This window comes from Anser anser (genome assembly GCF_964211835.1).
Source record: "Anser anser genome assembly, chromosome: 4".
NCBI classification, from domain to species: domain Eukaryota; kingdom Metazoa; phylum Chordata; class Aves; order Anseriformes; family Anatidae; genus Anser; species Anser anser.
Genome location: NC_139724.1, coordinates 57930121 through 57955043, shown reverse-complemented (window position 1 = coordinate 57955043; position 24923 = coordinate 57930121). Strand labels below are relative to the sequence as shown.

Below are 24923 nucleotides of genomic sequence, written 5' to 3'. Positions count from 1 at the left end.
CAGTAACTGATGGTGAGTAATACTGGCTGCTGGACTTCAGGGACAAAAAATTCAAATTATGTACCCCAATCACAACATACTGTGCATAATATACAATGTTTCAATAAAGTTAAAGAACTGTATTTCATAAATATAGGAACCCAGAATAAAATCAGACTATATGTACTAAATCCATATGGTTCTGATTGAATCTCCTGAAAATACTTCAAGATTACAATCTCCTGTACAAATGTACAAGTTTCATATTCCTGGAAGAATTTGGAAAATGCATGTTTTTTCATCTGTGATTCCCTTATTTATCATTCTTCAATTCAAAGGGCAATAAGTTATATGTTATATATATGTATATATTGAAACTGTATTAATATTTTACCATGATTCATGAGCATTATATTAGGTCAATTTCCTAGGAATGTAGCAATATAGAAATTCTCGTACACTTTTGTAAATGAAGTATCCACTTCAACTCTATTTATTGTCTAGCTTAATAATGAAATAATGCAGGATATAAACATATTCAAGGAAAAACATTTATATATACTATTATCATTAACTATTTCTATAACTCACTTGTTTCATATTGAACCTGAAGTCTGTGAATGTGTTAATGCTTTTTCATCATAATAATGAAAACAAAAATGAGGGCCCAAAATCAGAAAATAATGAAGAAATTGTTAATTTTTTCAAAAATATAAGAGAGACAAATTATCTCTGAATGCCTCAAAATCACCAAAAAAAAAAAGTGCTTAAAATACTAGCTAATACACAAATTGTTTGCTGCCATGGAAGCTGACAAGTTTAGAGATGCTTCAATTTCTATGTGTTATTTTAATACATACTTCTGATGTGGACTTCATGCATTATATTTTTTATATTAGAATTATAAGTCAAAATAGCTCCTTTCTGGGGTTGCTTTTAGCTAGTCATCTATAAACTGTTACTCAGTTGTATGGTATGTAAATTTCAGAGGTCTAAATTCCTGTAATATTGTAGTTATTATATATAATATTACTATATTACATATAGCATACTATACTGTACTATATAATATATACAATATATAGTATACTATAATACACTATATTATATATAGTAATATAATATCAGTATATATATAATATAGTGTTTATGTATAAGAAGCAAAACATCTTCATATTTTTGAACTAAGAGGCATCCACCTAAACTGGTGTTAAATGACATCTGTGTACGTTTAAACTTCTATTGAATTTTTGAAACTGTTTAGCAAAAACCGCACTTTTGCTAGATTTTATATTTTGTTTTTTTAAATTGTTCCTAGCAAATCTTTGACTCGCATTTATACTATAAAATGAATCACAATGTCTCACAGATATATCAGCATTGCAGATCAAATTTTGGCAAACTGACTATATAATAATCATTCAATATCTGTTTCCTATTAATGCAAATCACCCAGCAAAATAAAGTAAGATGATACATACAGACTTTAGTTATAGAGCTACTCAGGAAGAGGTATTTGTATTGCAAAATTTAAGAAACATAGAAGCATCACATAAATTATTCTCAAAGTGAACCGAAATACGTCTCCAAAAATACAAGAAAATAAACATTCTGAACTAATGAATAAGCAGACTACTTGAGAAATTCTAGCTGAAGTTCTTTTCCACCTTTACGCAGGACAAGCAGTTTACCAGCATTTCCATGCAATTGGTATCATTTGTTATCAATTGTTATCATTTACATATTACTGTTTGTCATAAAAGAAATAGTGCAACGAAACATTTCAGTTTACATAGTGTATCATTTTTAATTAAACAACTTTTTCAAAATCTCCAGTTTGCTGGCGTAAGGCACACATTACCACTCCCCTCCTTATATAGACTTTTCATTTCCAGAGCAAACTTCATAAAATCATAGAATATCCACAAGGATCCATGAGTCCAACTCTTGGCTCCACACAGGGCTACCTAAAAATTAAACCAATTAAACCATGTTGTCTAAATGCTCCAACAGGCTTAGTGTCATATCCACATCTCTGAGGAGCCTGTTCCAGTGGCCACCCACCGTCTCAGTGAGGAACCTTTTCCTAATATCCAGCCTGAACCTCCTGTGATGCATCTTCATGCCATTCCCTTCGGTCCTATAGCTGGTCACCAGAAGAAAATGTTCCCCTCCACACTTCCTCATAACAAAGCTGTAGGAAACCTTTCCTTCTGCTTTGAAGATGAATAACCATAGTACATTTATCCAGCTTCTAAAGACTACATTTAAATTCAGAATGTTATTTTGGAGAAAATAATTATATGATAATAATATAGGATTTTTTGGGGGGGTTGAGAGAAAGAAAACTTGGGGTTTTCCCAAGATACTGCATTTATATGGAGGCTATATGCACTTATATGGAGGTTGATGGGTGTATAAGAAGTCAAGCACCTGTTCTGTAGCTTAAGTGTTTAATATGAGAGTAGAACTATACTGATATATATTTTTTCTCTATTCGAATAAGGAAATCTAGCTCTCACATATGTGGAAGGTACACATTCATGTAACTTGAGCTAATTTTATTGTCTTAACATGAATAACTCAAAATAATTCACAGGATTTCTAAGGAAATTTGTCGAAAATGTTTCTCTTTATACCGTTTCCCCCCCTCAGTGTTTCATTCCCAAAATACTATCATTACAAGTATTCTCTGAAAGGTTATTGTTACTAAGTTTTCTGTTTGTTCAAAAAAAAAAAAAAAAAAAAAAGCCACCTTTATATAAATTAAGATTTTTATTTTTATTTTTATTGTGCCACAGAGAATCAAAAATTCTATAGAAAGTGTAAGTTTTGGTGGAGAAAATATTTGACATTAAAATTATGTTCCTTATTCTTTCTCAGAAATAGTATTCATATGCCTTTGAGTTTTCTACTTTAAAAAATTATCAGTCTTCTCATTCTCAGACATACACAGTTCATAACATACACCATTCATTGCTTTGTAATGTGTATGGAATTATACATCAAAGTTATCTGTTTACTTTTATCAGGCTTATTGGTGCTTGATCTTTAAAGGCAGATGCCCAGTCTTAATTTTAGTTCTAAGAAATATGAATATGAATAAATGGACTCAATCTTTTGCTGCAAGTCTTACTAATCCTCTGCGTTGAGATAATGTAAATCTTGTTCTGACAGTACTATGTGAATCCAATGAATATATGGTAGAAGGGAAAATGTATATACATGTTCACATATATATAAACATATACACATCTATGTGAGGCTGGTGAGGCACTGGAACAGGTTGATCAGAGCAGCTGTGGATGCCCCACCCCTGGAAGTGTTTAAGGCCAGGTTAGATGAGGCTTTGAGCAACCTGGTGTAGTGGAAAGTGTCCCTGCCTATGGCAGGGGGGTTGGAATTAGGTGATCTTTAAAGTCCCTTCCAACCCAAACCATTCTATGAATCTATTTTATATATATATATATATATATATATATAAACACATTAGCATGCAAAATCTTATTTCAAGCTTTAAAAAAGAGTTGGGTTTAGAATACTGCAATAATTTCAGAAAGGAATAGAATACCATAAGGAGCACTTTTTCAGAAATTCTCTTTGAGATAACTTAGAAATGCACAGCTGGGGATAAATTCCACATCTCTGAAGGCTGAGATGTGGATCGCCCAGTGGGCGATGAGTGGGTTCTCATTGTACTGGCCTGCTAGAGATCTAGAAACTGCTGCTTAGTTTTCATCTTGGATTCGGTCTCTCAATACTTGCCTGCCTTTAGGCAAGCAAGGAATGGACAGTGGTTTTACATGGAAGATACAAACATTTGTCAGAAAGGTGGCAAATTCTCCAATTGTCATCCTTTCAGATGTTTAACTGAGATCAGATAAACAGAAATACTAGTAAAAGTTACATTTAATTAGTATTTTTATCTACGGTTTTATAGGTAAAATCTGTTGCATACATATCTTGTAATACAATACCTTGTTACTTAAATAATAACATTTATACTGGGATATCAGATACTTGTCAAACCAAGTTGGTACTCTAAGTTGAAAAGATAAAGCTTTTTATCCCTCTTAGTCATAGTTCAGAAAGAAGAAGAAGAAGTAGAAGAAGAAGAAGAAAGAGAGAAGGAAAGAAAAAGAGAAAGAAAGAAAGAAAGAAAGAAAGAAAGAAAGAAAGAAAGAAAGAAAGAAAGAAAGAAAGAAAGAAAGAAAGAAAGAAAAAGAAAAGAGAAAGAAAGAAAGAAAGGAAGAAAGGAAGAAAGGAAGAAAGAAAGAAAGAAAGAAAGAAAGAAAGAAAGAAAGAAAGAAAGAAAGAAAGAGAAAGAAAGAAAGAAAGAGAAAGAAAGAAAGAAAGAAAAAGAAAGAAAGAAAGAAAGAAAGAAAGAGAAACAAAGAATGTAGAATTAAACCCTAATTCACAATCGTATGAAAATAAGAATGTGAATATTATATTTACAACTATTTGGAAGTATATTTTATAACAAATTAGATAGCCAGCTTCTTCTGAAAAGCATAAAAGTGCTTTGACAAAAAATATAAAATAAAAATCCTTAATTATTGACATAACAGGTTTTAAATGATGACTAAGGCGCTAAGACAAAACACATTAACTCCAAGCTCGCAGACTTTGATCGGTATAGATCTATTAGAGAACATAAGAGTGTAATTATTTTTTTTTCAGAGAAAATGTACTTAAAAATTCACTTCTGTAATCAGCAATGGAATAAATTCTGCTGAGAGGAAGCTGTATTGAAAATGAAAATTACTTAACTTAGGGTACAAAAAACACCAATGAATACATTATCTATCTTCTTTAAGAGATACTTTTGAATATTAATAAATTTTGTTTTATATAAAATTCTTTATGAGAATATCTACCATACTTGGTCCATAGATTGCTTATGAACAATAACAAAATAAAACTAGTCAAAACAAAGCTCTACAACAGTCCATGCAGCAAGAGAAATTTTATCTTTCTTTATTTCAGGTTAAATAATCCAATGAAGTTCGCATGATTTTGAGATCTCTATAGTCTCTGAAATTGTTTTCATTTTTGGAGAGTGGCAGAGATTACGTCTACATTAACTTTTCAGTCTGGATTGGGAAATCAACTTTAAAACTGACCACCCTTGTATACCGTGCTTTGATTCACTTGTAGCACAGTCTCAGGGCACAACTGAGAATTAAAATTCAATCCAAATGGTGTTTTAATGTATCCTTTAAAGGAGATATAAAAAATTGATGTTATACTTCAGGAGAAAACCAGGAATGACAGCACGCAGTTTCAGGGGAACACAACTTGGTCTTTGTGTAAAAATCACACACTGACAATACCCTACTGCTCTCCATTCAGTTCCTGTTACACAAATAGAAAAGGGGAGAAATAAATATGCTATTAATTCTCTCTGTATATACAAAAAGCAATATCCCGTGGGTATAATATACCACTGCAGACAGAAGTTTGTTTTATAAAAATGATGTTGCCCATTCCTATGTATATGGCCATGGAGTTTTTTTGCTTTCATACTGCTGCAAGGTTCCCACCTTTCAGAGAGAGTTAACCAAGATGAAATGCTCCTAGGGAAGAAACTTAGATTAGCTGCCCACATCAGGTAAAAGGTATTCACTGGAGCACTCTGCTTAGATAGTGCTTTAGTCAATAAGATACAAGGATGAGGTGGGTCTCTCTCTAAAAGTGGGGCCCCAGTACAGGAAATATTTAAACATTTACTAGGCAACAAAGAGAATACATTTGACAGTATGAACATACAGCCTAGTATTTATTTTATTCATAAGCAATAGGAAATTCTGAACAGAAACTCTTTTTATAGATGTGAATGAAAAACTATGATGATGTTAAATAACAGAAAGGTCATTAGTAAATTTTGCCACATGAAGTTTAAGCTAAGGAAAAGTCAAGATATTTTGTCAGATTGGGTGTTTTTAAGAGAATAGGAGAATTACTTGGAGAACTGCAATTCTTAATTATAAATAACAAAAATATTCATATCTTTTCATAAAATTCACTGCTTTGAAATGATGAACATTTTTACACACTAGAGACAATACTCACAACATAATTATAGATGATCTTCACACCTTACCCTATTTAAGTAAAGTTTACTGTCAGTCGAAGTTACATGCTATTAGAAGAGTATTCATATTTTCTGTAAATGTAGTATAAGAGACATGGATTTGAAGTTTACAGTACGTTGTCCTCTTTTCTTCTCTGCCTTCCAAAAGGAATGAAGAGTTCTGGTTTCTCTGTCTTTTCTTATTATACTTCATCCCTTGGTAATCTGATTCATGAATACAAAATTCAGCATCCATATCTGTGTTGAACTGTTCCAGAATTCTTGCTTTTTGTTCAAACCAATATTTTGCATCACTTGTCTGGTTTTATACTTTTTAGTCCATGCTCAAAATCACTAAAATATCTATAAGTTCTGACATGGCCTTAATTAAAGGATGACATAGGCTCTATTGTCTGCTGTTTTCAAAGACGGACCCAGCAGTCAAAATAAGGATGACATTCCACATGTAGTAGAAGCAGAACTAGACTGGCAGTGCTACCCCAATCCCTAGAGCACATGCTCTTTGTCTTGTTTCTAGTGGTCAAATAGCCACAAGGAGAGCTGGATCATCAATCATTTTTGCAAGGCTGTTTTCATACTGATCATCAAACTGGAACACATGGAAAGCTGCTAGTTTCACCACAATCAACGTTGAATCATCCATTTCAGTTGTATTGTGGTCTTAGTCTGGTTCACATAAATCGTGAAGTTCTGTCCCACAATAACTTGACAGAGGAATTCAGTACAAGACTCCTGGTGCAACAAGTGTGAGCATGATGTCCTCACTGAACTGATCTTCTATTTATGACCCTGAAATATATTTCTTCAGTAAGGCTATTTTATCACTGTAGATCTAACCAGTGTTTCCTTTTATGCAACATATCCTAAATCTTAAGGAATGTAAATTCAGGGATCCTTAAAGAACTCTCAAATGTGATAAAATCCTTCCCTATATCATTCCATGTTTTATTTTCAAACAACAAATTGATTACAAGCTGCAAGAGTGGCTATGTACCTAGGAGCACATTATTTCTTTTAGGTAGGAAGAAATTAATAAGAATATAAATAAAATGGTATTTTGATGCATATTTAGTTATGTAGGGAGTAAACACAAAATATTTTGCTACGAACATATACATTTAAGTAAGAAAATATTTTAGTATGAATTGTGTATGACAAACAACAACGTATGTGTTGAAAGCACTTTAGGTCAAAGGGATTTCATTTTTCATTTTTATCTACATACTTAACATCATAAAAGAAGGCTTAAATATCTTTAAATCTAAGCTTAGTGCATACATTTTGCATTCGTTTCACTGAATACAACTGAATATTTCAAGACTGAATTTCTTTTTTAATTATGATCCAACACAATGAAGAATACATTGTACTTTGGCTTTTTGGCTCATATGAAATAAAGTTTTACAAGTTTTTATACTTATTTAAACACCTAAAGCATTAATATATATATTTTTTCAACATAAGTTTAAGACATATACACACTTCACCACAGTCCTCTTAAATTTAAGGAAGGACAAGGACATTCTCCCATTCTTTCTGAGAGATTATTTTTTTTTTAATCCAAATGTCACTATTCTTTCTTATAATTCATTTGTTTGTATGGAAATGATTGTCGTAAACACTTCTTTCTTACTTTTCCAGATTTTTTTTCTATGTTTTCTTTTATCATTTTGGCCAACTATTACAAAAAGTTGAATGACATTTCTTATCTATTGAAGAAAAAAGTGTTGCACAGAGAAATAATAGTTCAGTAGGATCTGCATACAGATGTTTCTGAAGGGATTCACAAAGCTTCTGGCTTAGGAGTTATTTCTTTAATACATATATATTAGTGTAACAGAAAAGCATATAATCAAAAGATTAGTAATACAGAGGGAAAAAAATCTTTTTTTTTTTTTTACTTATTTTTATTTGGCAAAGCATAATACTATTTATAGAAAAATGCAACCATTCCAGGATTAATTCACCACACTTCCACACAAACAATATAAGAATTTGTTAAATGGAAATAAAAATGTGAAGCATGTAAAAATTAAAGGACGCATTGTGGTGATTATGCAAATGCAAACATCATTAACCAGTATAATTACAGAAGTACATTCTTTTCAGTTGTGCGTAAATGTTTCATACTCAGCTTCCCAAAACTCTGAAATAATTTTTGGAATATTTCTTTGGTTCTTAAACATCGAATGTAATGACCTTGAATTTATGACCTACTGACTACTTGACCTCTGGAGAAATAATTTTTTTCTGGAGATGAAATTTATTAAACTTTCATTTTGGATCAGTGGACTACAAAATGAAGTGTCAAAAATAGTAATGATAATAATAATAATAATACAGTAAGTTTCTCTTACTCTTACAATTAAACATTAGTCCAGAGAAGTTTCTTAGTTGGTTATGTAACTGTACACAGAGAAACCAAAAGATAACAAATACAACTGAAGAGGTTCCAATTCTCTTTTTCTGTTACAGAACCAAAAGTTTATGGGTTAGTCATTTAACAGAGGATCACAGAATGTGATGAAACAGTCAGAGACTTGTGAAAAATAACTCTTTTTTTATTGTGAGTCCAGGAAGATCACCTTATATGAGGAGAACTGAAGATAGCCTTGTTACTTCAAATGGGAAAAAAAAAAAAAAAAGGAATACTATAAGAAATTATATCCAATTATTATATTTATTTTGAGAGTAAACTGTAAGGCATTAAAAATATTCAAACTTACATTAAAAAAAAAATCTAAAACCACTCATGTGAATACGAAATTATACTTCATGTATCAATTATGGGATATCAATTATGATGGGATGACTAGCTGGGAAGATGAAGGGAGATCAGTGGATGTGATCTACCTTGACTTCTGCAAGGCTTTTGACATAGTCTCCCATAACATACTCATAAGCAAGCTCAGGCAGTGCAGTCTAGGTGAGTGGACAGTGAGGTGGATTGACACTTGGCTGGATGGCAGAGTTCAGAGGGTTGTGCTCAGAGGTGCAGTCTAGTTGGAGGCCTGTAGCTAGAGGTGTCCCCCAGGGGGCAGAACTGGGTCCAGTGTTGTTCGACTTACTCGTCAATGACCTAGATGGTGGAATGGAGTGCACCCTCAGCAAATTTGCTGATGACACAAAGCTGGGAGGAGTGGCTGATACCCCAGAGGACTGTGCTGCCAATCAGAGGGACCTTGACAGACTAGAGGGTTGGGCCGAGAGAAACCTCATGAAGTTCAGCAAAGGCAAGAGCATGGTCCTGCACCTGGGGAGGAATAACCCCAAGCACCAGTACAGGCTGGAGGGTGATCTGCTGGAGAGCTGCTCTTCGGAGAGGGACCTGGGAGTCCTGGTGGACAGCAGGCTGACCATGAGTCAGCAATATGCCCTTGTGGACAAGAAAGCCAATGGTATTCTCAGCTGCATTATGAAGACTGTTGCCATCAGGTCAAGGCAGGTGATCCTCCCCCTCTTCTCAGCCCTGATGAAGCCACACCTGGAGTATGGTGTCCAGTTCTGGGCTCCCCAGTACAAGAGGGACACGGAACTACTGGAGCGAGGAGGGCTACAAAGATGATTAGGGAACAGGAGCACCACTCCTACAAGGACAGGCTGAGAGAGCTGAGCCCGTTTAGCTTGGAAAAGAGAAGACTGAGGGGAGATCTCATCAATGGATATAAATATTTGAAGGGAGGGTGTCAAGAGGATGGAACCATTCTCTTTTCAGTTGTGCCCAGTGACAGGATGAGAGGCAACAGGCACAAACTGAAGCATAGGAAGTTCTGGCTGAATATGAGAGGACACTTCTTTACTGTGAGAGTGACAGAACACTGGAACAAGTTGCCCAGAGAGGTTGTGGACTTTCCTTCTTTGGAGATATTTAAAACCCGCCTGGATGCCATCCTTCATAATGCGCTCTATGTGATCCTGCTTGGCAGGGGGATTGGACTAGATGATCCTTGGAGGTCCCTTCCAACCTCAACCATTCTGTGATTCTGTACTTATGCAACTTCACTACACTGGTATTCAAGCACAGTGGAATTTCCAAGGAATCATCATCCTTCAAAAAAGAAAGAAGGGCTATTGTTATGGGGGGCTCCCTTCTGAAAGGGACAGAGGGACCGATATGCCGACCGGACCCAACCCGCAGAGAAGTCTGTTGCCTCCCTGGGGCTCGGGTGAGAGACTTCGCCAAGAAAGTCCAGCGCCTGGTACGGCCCACTGACTACTACCCGCTACTGGTCTTTCAGGCTGGTAGCGATGAAGTAGCAACGAGAAGTCCGAAGGCGATCAAAAGAGACTTTAGGGATTTGGGGCGACTACTTAGAGGATCAGGGGCGCAGGTTGTGTTTGCCTCTGTCCTTCCGATAGGGGGGATCGAAGCTGAAAGGCGTGCTGTTCACATAAACTCGTGGCTTCGAGACTGGTGTGACAGGCAGAACTTTGGGTTCTTTGATCACGGGAAGGTCTATGCTACACAGGGCCTGATGGCACCGGATGGGATGTGCCTCTCTCGGAGAGGGGTAAGGATCTTTGGTCAGGAGTTGGCAGGGCTGATAGATAGGGCTTTAAACTAGAGTCGAAGGGGGAAGGGGCTAAAACCAGGCACGCCGGTGAAGACCTAAGGGAAGGTACGCTAGAATCAGAGGGGCTGTGTGCCAGTGAGGTCCTTCGGGCAGATCCACAAGGTGCTGAGTGTAAGGAGACGCACCTGAAGTGCTTCTACACGAACGCACGCAGTATGAGGAATAAAATGGATGAGCTAGAAGTCCTGGCCCAGTCCTGCAACTACGATATCATCGGCATAAGCGAAACCTGGTGGGATGAGTCCTGTGACTGGGGTGTTGCGATAGATGGTTACAGGCTCTTCAGGAGGGACAGGCAGGGTAGGCGAGGTGGTGGGGTGGCGATGTATGTGAAGCAGGGGCTGGACTGTGTGGAACTTCAGGTCGGAGATGGCAAAGTTGAGAGCCTCTGGGTAAGGATCAAGGGACGAACGAATAAAGGGGATGTCGTTGTGGGAGTCTATTACAGACCGCCTGGCCAGGACGATAGCGCCGATAAATTATTCTTTACAGAACTAAGAGAGGCCTCGAGATTAACTCCCCTTGTCCTTATGGGGGACTTCAACTTGCCAGACGTTAACTGGGAGCACCACACGGCTGACACGAGCAAGTCCAGGAGGTTCATGAAGCACCTAGATGACAACTTTTTGGTGCAGGTGCTAACGGAGCCAACTAGGAAAGGTGCCCTCCTAGACCTGTTGCTAGAAAACAGAGAGGGTCTGGTGGGAGATGTGGTGATTGGTGGCCGCCTTGGTCAAAGCGACCATGAAGTGGTTGAGTTCAAAATTTACGGTGACAGAAAGAAAAGTGCCACCAAAACCTCATCCCTAGATATGGGGAAAGCGGACTTCAGGCTGCTCAGGGAACTAGTCAGCAAGGTCCCCTGGGAAACTGCTCTTGAAGGCCTCGATGTCCACCACTGCTGGTCATTCTTTAAACGATGCCTCCTAGAAGCACAAGATCAAGCAATTCCTAAATATCGCAAGTCAGGCAGGCGGGGCAGGAGGCCGGCGTGGCTGACCAGGAACATTCTAATGGAGATTAGGCGGAAACAGAGAGTGTTTCGCTACTGGAAGGAGGGCCAGGTGTCATGGAAAGAATACAGGGATGCCGTTCGTGTTTGTAGACAGAAAATTCGTGTGGCCAAAGCACACCTAGAGTTGAAGCTGGCTGTGTCTGTGAGAGAAAATAAAAAGGGCTTTTTCAGATATGTGAATGGAAAAAGGAGAACTAAAGAATACATAGGGCCGCTCCTTGATAGGGAAGGTCTCCTCACAGACAATGACATAGGCAAAGCAGAGACGCTTAACGCCTTCTTCGCCTCTGTCTTCAATGCCGATGATGGGCTTCGGGACCCAGGGTGCCCTGAGCTAGAGGACTGGGACGGTGGGGATGACAAACTCCCAACCGACCCTGAACGTGTGCGGGATTTGCTACTCCACCTGGATCCCTACAAGTCCATGGGTCCGGATGGGATTCATCCCCGGGTGCTGAAAGAGCTGGCGGACGTCATCGCGGAACCTCTCTCAATTATTTTTCAACGATCCTGGGAATTTGGAGAGGTCCTGGTAGACTGGAAGCTGGCAAATGTTGTGCCGATTTACAAGAAGGGTCAGAAAGAAGACCCTAGCAATTACAGGCCTGTCAGTCTCACGTCAGTGCCTGGTAAAATCATGGAGAAGATGGTTCTCGAACTTATTGAGGCTCACCTGGGGGACAAAGCAGTCATTGGTCCCAGCCAGCATGGGTTTGTGAAGGGCAGGTCCTGCCTAACTAACCTGATTTCCTTTTATGATAAGATCACCCATATGATGGACCAAGGGAAACCAGCTGATGTGATTTTTTTGGACTTCAGCAAGGCTTTTGACACGGTTTCCCATAGGATCCTACTGGACAAAATGTCCACCATACAGCTAAATAAAAACATCATACGATGGGTGAGCAATTGGCTAACGGGCAGGGCCCAAAGGGTTATGGTAAATGGGGCTGTGTCAGGCTGGCGGGCGGTCACCAGTGGGGTCCCTCAAGGCTCCATTTTAGGGCCGGTACTTTTCAATATTTTTATAAACGATCTGGATGTAGGAATAGAAGGTATTTTGAGCAAGTTTGCTGATGACACCAAACTTGGAGGAGTTGTGGACTCGAATGAGGGTGGAAAGGCCTTGCAGAGGGATCTGGATAGGTTGGAGAGCTGGGCGATCACCAACCGCATGAAGTTCAATAAGAGCAAGTGCCGGGTCCTGCACCTGGGACGGGGAAACCCTGGCTGCACGTACAGACTGGGCGATGAGACGCTAGAGAGCAGCATAGAAGAGAGGGATCTGGGGGTCGTGGTTGACAGCAAGTTGAATATGAGCCAGCAGTGTGCCCTGGCGGCCAGGAGGGCCAACCGTGTCCTGGGGTGCATCAAGCATGGCATTGCTAGTAGGTCAAGGGAGGTGATTGTCCCGCTCTACTCTGCGCTGGTGCGGCCTCACCTCGACTACTGTGTGCAGTTCTGGGCACCACAGTATAAAAAGGACATGAAACTGTTGGAGAGTGTACAGAGGAGGGCTACGAAGATGGTGAAAGGCCTGGAGGGGAAGACGTACGAGGAACGGCTGAGGTCACTGGGCCTGTTCAGCCTGGAGAAGAGGAGGCTGAGGGGAGACCTCATCACAGTCTACAACTTCCTCGTAAGGGGGTGTCGAGAGGCAGGAGACCTTTTCTCCATTAACACCAGTGACAGGACCCGCGGGAACGGGGTTAAGCTGAGGCAGGGGAAATTTAGGCTCGACATCAGGAGGGGGTTCTTCACAGAGAGGGTGGTTGCACACTGGAACAGGCTCCCCAGGGAAGTGGTCACTGCACCGAGCCTGTCTGAATTTAAGAAGAGATTGGACTGTGCACTTAGTCACATGGTCTGAACTTTTGGGTAGACCTGTGCGGTATCAAGAGTTGGACTTGATGATCCTTAAGGGTCCCTTCCAACTCAGGATATTCTATGATTCTATGATTCTATGATTCTATGAAATTTCATATCAGATCAAAGACTGCAAATGTTGCTACATTACATTAATTCTAAATAATAGTATGTTACAGAGGTAATATTCTCTATTAACCATGACTTGATGTATTAAGCATGAAAGAATACAAATTTAAGAACATTGCCTTAAGATTATGCAGGGGTCTGTTAATTTTGCTCCCCTTATTCCAATCATTTTTTTATTTTTTTTCTCGCTGATTTTATAATGATAAATTTTCTGCAAGTTTGTCTCAAGACCCACTTTCTGATGAGCCAAGCTTGTTTACTTCCATTAATGATATCATTTCTTTGTCCAGTGATTTTATGTCAAAATTTTTAGCAATAAATGAAATGATTCTGCCTTAAAACAAAAAGGGTCAAAAGAAGGCAAAACATACACATTTTGAGTCTGTGACTAACCATCCAAAAAGGATCTTTAAAAGTACAATTTTTCATACCACTAAGTACCAAGTTTAATAGTTTACATTCTTTCCAGAGCCACTTCATTGACACAAATGGAACAAGAACAAGCTACTAGAAAGTATGCATCTCCAAGTTGGTTAATATCTCACAGGAAATACTGAGGGTTTTTTATTATTTTTTAAATCCTTGGGCTGTTCTGTTACTTCTCTCCCTGTCTTTTTTCTTATTTCTATGGCATTTTTCTTGCTGTGAATTGACTGTAAATACCCATATATTAAGTATTTAAACTGCATATAAAGCCTTAATCACTAGCAGGTGTTTAATCTTTATTCATAATGGTGACCTAGCTTTGCAATCAGGAAAAGTAGTTGTGACTCCTTGGCTTTCTTAGACAGTTATATGGTTAACATGTTGTCATAATCATTATATCGTTCATATAATTTTAATTTACTTTCAAATTATGTTTTTCTTTTTTTTTTTAATTTTATTTTTTATAAGGATGCTAAGGCATCTGTATAGATGTCAAAATTTAGCAGAGGTGAAATTTTGAAATAATATAAATGAAAAAGCTGTTACTATTTATCTTCAATTACTTTTTAAGTCTTTGCACAGACAGGGCAATGAATGGGCAGCACCAAACCCATCAGTATAGAGCTTGCAGCAAATTCTTAATCTTGATTCAGATAAAAATACAGTGGTTATATAAGAAGGTAGGACTATATATATTTTGTTAGGAAGCTAAGTTACTCCTCAGTGTAACATGGGAATCTCTCTGAAGCCAGATGTAATGCATTTTTTTCACACATAAGAAGTGTGAAAGAAGTCAGAAATTCTGCTTGACGCAATGCTAAAGAAAACTTTATGTATCATGGTTGCAAACAAAATGTGAAATCATTTTGACTACAAGAATGTGAACATCTGCCAAAAATCTGAGTATGCTTTCTACACATCACTTATCTTAGAAGTAGGTGCATTTCTTAATATTTATATTTGCAAAATTCCACATAATGGATTAGAAAATGTGCTTTGCATTTCAGACATCTTCTGATGTGCTATTTTTGATACACAATTACGACTGAAACTGTAATCACACGAATTTAATTCTCCACTTGACCAAAATCCTGTGATGCCTCTGCGGCAGGATGAGAATTAGGTTTCATTTACCTCCAAAAATTTTCTTGCAAAAACTGTATTTATGTTTCTCTCAATGTTCTGTCATTGTATATGAATAAGGTGTGATCAGCAAAAAAATAAAAATAAAAAATAAAGATGTATGCATATATTTATCAGACAATAAGACATATTAACCTATTCTAGATGTGTTACCTCAAACTAAAGAGCTCTACTGTATTTCTGTTCTTTGAAAGCACGGTAATATACTGTGCTTTCATAAAGCATTTTTAATGAATGCATCTGAACATAAGATTTTATTGGTTAATGAAAAATAAAAGATCTCTTTAAAAGACCTCTTTCTGCAATCCCTATAGGCATCAATATTTCCTTTGTGAACAAATTTTCTGAAATTTAGTTATCTCCATAGGGAAAATTCTGAAGTTTTGTCATTTTGCATTATTACTTCAGTAACACAGCTTCTATATCTATATAGATATACCTATATAACAACCACTTTTATCTACGTAGAATCCAGGCTCTATACGAGTCTGAAAGCATTCAGAACTAATTAATGATTGTCTGCTTAGCACTGTGAAGAAAAACCATTCAAAATTTGAAATATTATAACAGATATTATTCATTTTATTAATGTATTATTGATAAGGTTTATCAAAACTTGTCAGGTTCTTTTACTTTTCTTTCAGTTTTTTCTTTTGATTCATCTTTTTCCCATATTTTTCTGCCTCATTCCAAAATGGCTTTTGATTTACTTGATATTTTCTGCTGTTCAGACTTGCTAAAGTGCTCTTGTCAACAGTTCAGTGGCTGAGTGAAGCAAAGTGTTAGTTAATAGTGTGAAAGCTTGGTGTGCTGTCAGAAAAGGGCAGGCCATTAACTTGTGAAATTTTACTTTCAGTGTTCCGCAGCCCTAGTGCTGGCAGAACAAATCTCACTGACAAAGATACAAATGGCATAGGAATTTATGACACTTGTAATTAAGCACCACACTTTTGCTTAGAGCAGTTAAGATGGCAGATTACTGAAGATGGTTTATAACAAAATAGAAATAAAAATAAATAATAAATAATAAATAATAATAAAAATAAGGAAAGAGAAGAAAAAGAGAAGAAGAGAGAGAAGAGGAGAAGAGAGAGAAGAGGAGAAGAGAGAGAGGAGAGGAGAGGAGAGGAGAGGAGAGGAGAGGAGAGGAGAGGAGAGGAGAGGAGAGGAGAGGAGAGGAGAGGAGAGGAGAAAGGAGAAAGGAGAAAGGAGAAAGGAGAAAGGAGAAAGGAGAAAGGAGAAAGGAGAAAGGAGAAAGGAGAAAGGAGAAAGGAGAAAGGAGAAAGGAGAAAGGAGAAAGGAGAAAGGAGAAAGGAGAAAGGAGAAAGGAGAAAGGAGAAAGGAGAAAGGAGAAAGGAGAAAGGAGAAAGGAGAAAGGAGAAAGGAGAAAGGAGAAAGGAGAAAGGAGAAAGGAGAAAGGAGAAAGGAGAAAGGAGAAAGGAGAAAGGAGAAAGGAGAAAGGAGAAAGGAGAAAAAGGAGAAAGGAGAAAGGAGAAAGGAGAAAGGAGAAAGGAGAAAGGAGAAAGGAGAAAGGAGAAAGGAGAAAGGAGAAAGGAGAAAGGAGAAAGGAGAAAGGAGAAAGGAGAAAGGAGAAAGGAAAGGAAAGAAGGAGAGGAAAGGAGAGGAAAGGAGAGGAAAGGAGAGGAAAGGAGAGGAAAGGAGAGGAAAGGAGAGGAAAGGAGAGGAAAGGAGAGGAAAGGAAAAAGGAAGGGAAAGGAAGGGAAAAAGGAAGGGAAAAAGGAAGGGAAAAAGGAAGGGAAAAGGGAAGGGAAGGGAAGGGAAGGGAAGGGAAGGGAAGGGAAGGGAAGGGAAGGGAAGGGAAGGGAAGGGAAGGGAAGGGAAGGGAAGGGAAGGGAAGGGAAGGGAAGGGAAGGGAAGGGAAGGGAAGGGAAGGGAAGGGAAGGGAAGGGAAGGGAAGGGAAGGGAAGGGAAGGGAAGGGAAGGGAAGGGAAGGGAAGGGAAGGGAAGGGAAGGGAAGGGAAGGGAAGGGAAGGAAAGGAAAGGAAAGGAAAGGAAAGGAAAGGAAAGGAAAGGAAAGGAAAGGAAAGGAAAGGAAAGGAAAGGAAAGGAAAGGAAAGGAAAGGAAAGGAAAGGAAAGGAAAGGAAAGGAAAGGAAAGGAAAGGAAAGGAAAGGAAAGGAAAGGAAAGGAAAGGAAAGGAAAGGAAAGGAAAGGAAAGGAAAGGAAAGGAAAGGAAAGGAAAGGAAAGGAAAGGAAAGGAAAGGAAAGGAAAGGAAAGGAAAGGAAAGGAAAGGAAAGGAAAGGAAAGGAAAGGAAGAAGAAAAAGCTTGGTCTCTAGGAGAAAAAAAAAAAAAAAAGGTCTGCCTAGAGTTATAGTACCTAGAAGAGAAATTAGAAATAGGTTTTTCTTGAGTCTCATATCTCCTAAATACTCAGAGATAGCATCATATAATCTATTTTTTTGTTTATTTTTTGTTTAAATTTCCATTAACAAACATTGCTGGCTTGATGTGCTGATCTCCTTAATGGTGATCTCCTGTGCCTTGAACAGATTTAATCTAGGAATTTAAAATCAAACAATTTCCTGTAATTCATAGGCATTTTAGACTTTCAAGTTGAATCTCAAAGTGTATGTGTGAAGCCCACCTCCCAGAGATTCAGTTGCTACTGTATGAACTCTGAATTGATGCAGGTTTGTGTTTGTTTTTTTTTTTTGCTTTGTTTTGTTTTGTTTTTTTAAATGGCTGTACTACCCATTGACTAAAAAGTCCAAGGTTCCTACAGCCCAGTGTTCTGCCTATCACTGAACAACACTGGGTGTCTGTGTTAACATGTAAGAAAACTGCAAGCATATATAAAATATCACCTAGATTTCTGATTTTTGGCTCAGTGATGCTTTGAGTTGGATGTGATAACCTTTTTTAATTAGTAATCTTTTATGGACTTTTCCGAGAAGATAGGCATTTTGAATCAAATTTTATTTTCAGTTGATGCCACATTTTGTACAAAACATTTTTTAGTATATGATTTCACGTTGTATAGCAATGCTTGAACTTTATTTCATCTAGCTTTGTTATTTTCTATTTCTAAAGCAATGAACAGTTACTTGTTATTTATTCTTTTCATGATTCTACAGACTGCTTCAGTCCTTCTCAGGTGTCTCCCCTAACCTTCAAAGAGTTTCTGCACTGAAGGTTTCCTATAATGTTGGTCGTCGTTGTTACCTTTCTTTGAATCCCTTCCAGCCCTATTACAACTTTTGCCATAGGGTGAGATGAACAGGGGCAAATAGTATCCAAATGAATACCTGTAGTAGATTTGTATTGCAAATAAAATGCTGTTCTTTCTCTGATTTGCCTTTTTTGCTTTTCAAATTAGTACTAACATTCAATTTGCTTTTTTGCACTGCCAGTTCCAAGATACTGAATTGGGTACCCAAAAGAGAGAGAAATATACAGTTAGTGACCAACTATGAAATGTTTGGTTAAAACATTTCTTGGCATCACATAAAAAACTGTGCAGCAAAAGGCAGATTTCAAATGTTTTAGCCCTCAAGGCCCTGTGTCCTTTTCCTGTAATTCTTTTCATCATTCACTCCCAAATGTGAAACTTCTGCCAAATGAAACAAGTTCTTATGAAAAACAGTCTGCTAAAAATAAATAAATAAATAGGCTTTAATTTTTACATGTCTATCCTCGAAAAATATTAAATTAAATTATAGAATTAGTCTTAAACATGTTATTACACCAAGCGGTAATTATGTTTACATAATTTACATTTAGGTTCTCTATACATTAGCAGTAAAGTTTCTGATGTACTCCACTTCTACCATGCTTATGTAAAGCTTACGTACTGTGATGAAGAACTTAAATGAAGTTATTAAAAATTATATAAAACCCCAAGATTTTAATAACAAATACTTGAGCTCATTTCTTGATCAATTCCCAGAATTACCTCAGCTCCCTCACATGTGATGTGCTAATCCATATCTTTTTTGAGCTAAATTACTGCTAATTCTTTTTTTCTCTTGAGGTTATAGGGAAAAATACTACTAATTTAAAGTGCGCAAATATGTACTTCTCATGATTCCTTTTGCTCAGCACTGTATCAGCAAAGAAAGGGACAAAAACAGAAGACTGACAAATTTGAAATACTCTTCCTTTTTTTTTTTTTTTAATACTAAAACTGTGTGGTCATGATAATTTCCCAACACAGTACAGTCCATATATTTTCATTCAACTCACAAATAATTGAAAAAGGCTGCCAAATTTCCCTGCAAATAAAATTCAAAATGTGGAAATCATGGGAAAAAAAATAGATGAATATAGCTTAAATCTCTATTCCTTTTGGTATAACACTGTATTTAGCAACTGTTTTATTTCTGTGTATTCTAAAATACACAAAATTCTGCAGCTTTTTATTAGGTGTTTTAAAATCCAACTGCTCTGTTCAATATTGAAGAATATCTAGAAATATCTTTATAGCTGAAAAGTACCTGATATCCTATATACAAAAGCGCAGCAAGTAAAGTATAGATACGTAACTACTGCGGTTATTTCAAGCACTTAAGGTATTTATGTGTTTAGGGTTATTTAGGGTAATTGGGTAAAATTTCATTTCCTACATACTTCCAGGACACTTTCTAATCCAATGAAACCTAGCCAAATGAAAGAAACAGGGAAAAAAAATAACTAAAATGAGTTTCACTTAAAAAAAAAAGCAATAACTCATTTTTTATCATTGAAATATATGAAGATTAGCATCACCCCTTTTGATCAATGTTATGTTACCATCTTAATAATACTTTTCACTTGAACTGCTTTTTAAATGTATAACATCTGTGCCTTTTGGGAGTATTTGGAGTTTCAGCAGGAAAATTACTTCTGGCTGGAACCAGTAGGTAAAAAACAAGTTAAATGGCCTGGAGGTTTGATTTATATAAACACTAATGTTGTCACTATAATTTCAAAGATACATTTTTGTGTTTCAATTCAGCTGCAAGATTTATACTGTGGTATAAACAGTTCTACTTTAGACTGGCACTTAGTAACCCTTACTTAGTGCAGTCTTCTGTTTTGTTTAGAAAAACTCACAGTTTCTATCTGATTGGTTGATAGGACTTGACAAAGATAAGGTTCTTTTCCTCCTCTGTTACCAACTCATCATTCATACTGAAGAGTATCCAGAATCCTCACTCATGATTAATTATTTTTCTCCAATACTAAAGTAAGCTGATATTATTTTCATAATTATCAGAGACCTTCAATAGCCATTCATAGGGAAAAAAAAAAAAAAAAAAAAAAAGAAAGAAAACTACCCAATTTCTACTTTTCCAAATTGTGGATTTTTAGAAAAGTTAAGAGAGAGACTTCAAAGCCTTGCTACCAATGTTGTATATCAAAATTCTAGTTTTGAGTATGTGTCTCTGTTTAAAAAGGAAAGAGTATATTTTATGTACCCACTTAAGCACAAATTTTAAAAATAAAATTAATTTTTGTTTCATTTGTTAAAATTTAACCAGAGTTTTATTTTAGACACCTGCTATTACACTAAATTAAAAAAGCAAAGATAAAACATTTATGTCTTTGAAGTTCTAATCCAAAATATACTAAAGGAAAATATATATGACCAACCTTTTTTGCACACATTTTTTTTTCATAATGATGGGAACACTTAAAGAAATTAGAAGTAATTATATGTGTTTCCATTTCTGGTACAAGAACTGTTTCAAAACATTTTTTTTTCTCCTACTTTTATACAAAAAGGGAGAAAAAGTTCCAGATTTCTTTTCTACTTTCCATTCAAAAAGTTGTATCCTCTCCTATACTTTCTTAGACAAGTGCTGATAGACAATATTTTGAGTCCATTCTGTTTGAAATAAAACTGAAACACTGATAATATTTGTAAATATATTTAACAAGAATGGAATGGTTCAAGTTCCTTAAAAGTAACTTTCTCATCTTTCTTCATTACTTTAGTAACATGCCAGTGAAGCTGTACTGAGAACAATGTGGGTGAATAAGTGCAAAACAGTATATTTCTGATTCCATCAGTCAGCAAACTACGTACTTATTAAACCAAAATGTAGTGAGAGATTCTAAAACCAGGAAACCTAACATTAAAATCAGAGATCAAGATTAATTTACTTTGTACTTCACACAGCAATAAATATATGCAGTGAATTATTGAAGAAGGTGATGAAAATAGAATGTAAACAAACTCATGTTAATCCAAGATTTATTCATGGAAAATCAATAGATTTTGTAGAAAGCGTAGAATGGAAAGGGAAGATAGTGACACTAAAACAAAATTTAAACAGTAAAGGATGTTTTAGAGTTTGTTGAATTCTTGTGACAGCTATAGAATACATTGCTCTGAAAACAGATAAAGTGAACAAAAAAAAAAAAGAGGGGGGGCAAAATTAAATATGCAGGTACTCTGTTTGCATGGGCAGATAAGTATGCAATTATTTGACAGCTAGTTATAAGTAAGGTGCTAAGAAATCCATAAAACAATGGATTTCTTGGGAAAGCATTTGACCAGCAAATACTGTCCACAAAGCATTGGCAAGCCCAAAACGCAACTTGAATGCTATGAAAAAGCAGCTACTAAAAATGATGATCTGACTTTGGCTCCAGTTGCTGGAATCTGGAAACGTGGAAAAAAAAAAAAAAAATCACTCTATATTTTCTTCCATACACTCTTCCTGTAAGCAGTTTTTGTAGGGAAGGTAGAAAACTGAAAAAGGATAACAGAAGGCTGCCCAGAAAAGCCTTATTTTCAGATGAGTCTTGCACCGTGATAGTGCTTTCAATTAGTGAAGGAAAAAAGGCTTTTTGCACCAGTCTGCCTTGCACTCTTCTGTCTCCTTGCATGTGTCCAAGACTCTTTTTCTGCTGTGGAAACCTTAAGAGAAAGTGGACAATGGGAACACATGCTTCATTAATATTATCAGATCAATGGCCTTTTCAGTACAAAGGGAGTCATAAGTAACAGGGAACATGATAAACAAAACACGCCAAGACCCCAGACTGATAGAGAAGTGACAAAAGCAATAGAAAAGCCCAGAACTCTGCAGCAACTAGCTGGCTTTACTGTTAAGAAAATCCAGGCATAATTCTGGGGAGGGTCAGCCTGTACTTTGATAGGAAGGGGAACACAAAATGAACACAAATACTAGGGAAATTTCAGAGGGGCCTGTGGGACTGTGCAAAACTTACTGAGAAATGTCCAGTATTGAAGAAACTGAGTGAATGAATTCAGGGCCAGTAACTGGAGGCAGATGGGGGTTGACAGGGTTGGTGCATCTGTGCCAGCAACTGGTGTGGGACTGCAGGTCCCATGGCCTCTGTGCCTGATGCCAGCAACTATTATAATTTATATAATTATATAAAATTATATCTGATCTGATCATGAGTCCTTGGATTGTTCTGTGGGGTTAAGGACAATTATGCACAGAAAATATTTATTAGTAGTGACTGCAAATAATTTTTCAGCTTTAGCAGCTAAAGAGAAGCAGATGGAATTTTTAATCATAGATACCCACCTTGCAAAGTTAGGTAGTCTATAGAAAGACCTCAAGGAAACTAAAACTGGCTAATTAAATGATTTCTATGTCTTTTCAAAATGTTTTTGAAAGGAATATTCATGTAAAATATAGATCTGTAACATGTTTATTTAGCAAATAATTTACAAACTAAAAATAATGAAACTATGAATTGCTGGATAATTTTATTGTATATGTCCTCTACAATTCTGTGACATTGTTTGTGAAATATTGATATTAAAGAGATTTACAACAGTACTGTGTTGGATTTTAGAAAGTTATAATAATAGTTTAAGCGTGGTTTGTGTGTTTGTTTTTTTTTTTCAAAGATTTTGTCTTAACTGTGGGATTTATCTGCAAGTATAATTTGGGAGGATGGATGATGTTAATATTTGAACACTGGATTAGGTCACAGGAGAGTTTTTTCTTAACTTTTCCAGAGATCTTCAGTGTGACCTTAGACAAAATACTGAATCTCACAGCTTCAGTTCTTTTCTTTATCTGGCTAAAAAAAAAAAAAAAAATTTTTTTTTGATCTGCAACCCTTATAGCTCTCAGCATTTAACGTATGAACAGCTTTACTGAAATAATTTCAAAACATTTTAATTATTTATTATGCTTACCTCTATTTCTTTGGTATCATGAACAGACTTTCAGTGGATTGTGTATTGTATGCAATTATAAAGTAAAATATTAAGATAAATCTTGTCATTCACTTTTCTGGAAAAAAACACTCTCCCTTTGAATGCTTCACTCTATACACTTACACAAAATAAAAGCTGGAAGTACAGCACTGCCTGAAGACTTGCAAATCATATGTAAAGGGCAACAGAGTCATAAAACAAGTTTACAACTTGCCAAGTACTGCTTACAAGAAATAGTCTGCTGTTTGCGCTAGTTTGTCTTTGTACACACAGTGGTCATTGAATTGCAGGGAGAAAGAAATGACTGTTTGGACTACATTTGCAGTCAGTCCTAGTATACATGCAATTTTTTTCATACATGTAGGTTTTTTTGTTGTTTTTTTGTTTGTTTGTTTGTTTTGTTTTTTTGGTTTTGTATATTTAGCATATTATATGTTCAGTACAGGTAAATGTTTTCTGCAATCTAAAAAACAAGCAAACAAATAGTGTTATATCACTACTGCCATCCATCATTTTATCAAAGGTTAGTATTTTTCCTTTTTGTATCCATCGTTTTTAAATCACTTAGGATTTTCCTATCAAAATGGGGTTTTTGACCTGTGTACAGCATTTTCCGAGAAAACTTTTTAGATCCAGAAAATGATAACAATAATTCATCATCCACATAGAAATATATAATGTTCAGCAGCTAAGAACAGCATATCTGGATTAAGGCTGAAGGTTGAAAAAATGTTTACTGTGGATTTTTTCTATTTATAACTATAGGGTATATGCTCTTGTTTTATTTTCATGACATGATTTATCAATAAAAAGTAGTAATCTTTTACATTAAAAAAAAAAAAAAGTAAGGTTAATTGGTAACCTTTGCTGTATCTCTCAAACAAAATTGACAATTTCATTCAGAAGAACACCACATTTTCTCATCTTCTTTATAAATTAGCAAAATATTTGTTTGAAGTCAGTGAGTATGTAACCACCTCAAAGTTAAGTATATGTTTAAGCATGGTCTTAACTTGCAGTAGAGTTTAGCATTTAAATAAGTATTTTCTTGGATTTGGGAACTAAAATACACATAGCTCATAGAATGAACTGAAATTAATGATGAATATAATTATATATACACACAAGCATGCATATAAGGTATATACATACATACAAATATATATATAGAGAGAGGCACACACTCATATATCAATGTGTATGAATTAAGTTGAATGGTAGGCCTGAGTGTCCAAAAGTCTTAGTTACAGCTGTTTTGCAAACTATTGTACAAACACAAATCCACATAATAAAATGGATATCAGTCTGAAAATGAACATTTTATTTCAATTTATTTTACACCATACCAGTTAAAAGTCATTCACTTACTATTGTTTCTTCCTAAAAGTTAAGCTTTAACCCTGAAAAAAAAAATATATATATATATATAAAATTCTGTATTAATACTTTGATTGAGAGCTCCCACAGAGTGTAGCTGAAGTGAGAACAAGTAGGTTTTGTAAAAATAGGATTTGATATGAATAAATAAAAGTAATTTCCAGGTA

At 36.1% G+C, this 24923-nt stretch overlaps 1 protein-coding gene across 6 annotated transcripts in view; it reads right to left on the bottom strand.

Moving 5' to 3' along the window:
- LOC310898358 (uncharacterized protein) overlaps positions 1 to 24923 on the bottom strand; it is a 222535-nt gene that overhangs the window by 34623 nt on the left and 162989 nt on the right. The gene's annotated exons all lie outside the window — the stretch shown is intronic.